The following is a 2,573-nucleotide window of genomic DNA, read 5'->3' on the forward strand; positions in this document are numbered from 1 at the left end:
TTTTTTCAAAATCTCAAAGTTAATAATGCCTCGACTATATAATATTACACATAACTGAAAGTATTAATAAAAAAATCAGCCAAAAAAGCTAATACAAAAAGTTACACAGACATAATCTATGATTAGCCAATATTAAAAAAAATTGTATCGTAAATTTTTAAAATTAATTATAAAAAACAACAAAATATTTGATTTTTAATGACTTATACACAAAAATTATCATATTTTGCTGCAATTTTAGATAACTTTTAAACGAGAAAGCGAAATCCAATTAAACTTTTGCACAAATATTTATTTATTTATTTATTATTAGAGTTTTAGTAAATATACAAAAATTTTAATTTAATTTGTAATTTTATTTCCTCATCAAATGAGTACTATAAACGTACGCGATGAGTACTATAAAACAAGAATCAAGGCAAACAAAAATATTAAACAATATTAAACAAATAAAATTCAATAAGAGTTATGCTCAAATTTTACATAGATACTCAGATGTAAAACAATCTATGAAATTTTTATATTTCTGATAATATTGGGTTGTCCGGAAAGTTCGTGCCGATGTTGAAGGAAAATTGAAACGCAGAAGATTTAAATTTTAGTATACATTTATTAAATTATATAGGTTAGTCGGTACGAACTTTCCAGACAATCCAATATTTGTGACATATATATTTTAAAATAATTTTAGTTTTTTAACATCAAACGTTTATTACAAGTTTAAATGTTTTAAATAAAAATTATCAAAGCAGATACAAATTCGATAACATATTAATTGAATATTAATAGCAAATGGCCGTTAATTCAAATCGTTAAATCATTGAGCAATTTCTAAAGTTTTTATATGAATTATATTGGGATCAAATCCCGATTCTACACAAAAGTTATTAACTTTATGACAATAAGTTTCGATAAGTTTAGAAGATTTGATTGTAATCATTGTAATAGAAATTAGAAATTGGATAGAGATGGTTCCGTGTCAGGAATGGAATGTTGCTAAGTGCAATTATGCTATCGATAAGGTTCTTCAATAGATTTCTTGTGAGGTAGGTAGTACATGAAATAGTGCAAGTGCAATTTGTTCGAAAGTTGTTAATAGATTGATTCAGGTACTTTATCAACAATCAATCATAGTTTTAATTGCACAAAGTTGAAAGTTTTAATACACATGCATGTAAAATTAACATTCGAAATTTTGATAATTTTATGCATTATAACAAATTACTGCTATTTAATTATAATTTAAAAGAAGCAACTAATATGTTTATACCTCCACATATATAGGAGAAATTTTTAGTATTTTATAGGGAATTATTTTTAATAAACAATATTTATGTTTTTAGAAAATAAGAAAAATAATAGCAGCTACGAAATATCTAAATCAATTATAATCTAATAAACTAGTTGTAACATTACGGATAAAGTATGATCTATAAATAAAAATGCAGGGGTTTATGAACAGGGGCTTACATAGCAATGAATATATATGTAAGAGATTCATTATTGTAGTTGAAAGATTATAAGATAAAACGATACAATGGAGAAACCGACGAGCGAAGAATAAAGACAAATAAAAGAGAACAGCTTACAATAAAAGATTCGGGTCAGTATATAATTGATGGAGAAAGAATCTTTCCGTTCAAGTGTAAACTATCTTTATAGTAGAAAACACAGTCAACGTTTGTTATAAGAGAAGCGTAAAATAAGTAACTTCAACTTTATTAAAATCTTTCAATAACTTTCTATCTTATCGTTATTCTTATCGTTATTCTTATACGTATTTCTGATGCTACATCAAATTTTTTTGCATCAATTCTTGCATTAAAAAAATTTTTTATGATAAATAAGATTAAAACGATAAGAGATATTATATATTATATACATTACAGTAAGTACATATTTGTATATGTACACTTATAAAAAAATATATTTATTTATATCTAAGCTTTTTTTATTATATATGATTTATACATATAATTGATATATGTACATAAATAAATATAAAATTTTGACAATAAAATTTTAATGTTTACATATTTATTACATTTGTAGCTATTACAATTGTAAAATATGTGATCGTATGATTATTCTTTTTTATATTTATTTTATGTAATATATAAAATATTTTTGTATTATTATATATAATATTTTATCAAATTTTGTATGATAGTTTACTTTCTATTTAGATTAGTATTTTAATAAAATAATCCAAAAAGAAAGGAATCTTATTTAAAAAATAAAGTTCTATAATATAGAATTTACTTTAGAGTTGAAAAAGTTAAATAAAATAACTAAAGTGCAAAGAAATTAGTTAGACATCTGAAAAAATAAATCCTTTGAAATTCAAAAAGTAGTGCAGGTATATACTATATGTATTATATATAAAGTATGATATATAAAGTGTACGTGAAAGTTACAGAAAAAAAAGTAACTAGAAATGAAGTCCTAGAATTTCATACAAGCCGCTCATATACTCGTCAAGAGCTGGCAATAAGAAATATAATCTGAGAAATAGTAGAATGTCTCTCTCTTTTCGTAGAGAACTTTAAATTAAATAAATACTCACGTAAATA

This window comes from Atta colombica, unplaced genomic scaffold (genome assembly GCF_001594045.1).
Source record: "Atta colombica isolate Treedump-2 unplaced genomic scaffold, Acol1.0 scaffold125, whole genome shotgun sequence".
Classification (NCBI taxonomy): Eukaryota; Metazoa; Arthropoda; class Insecta; order Hymenoptera; family Formicidae; genus Atta; species Atta colombica.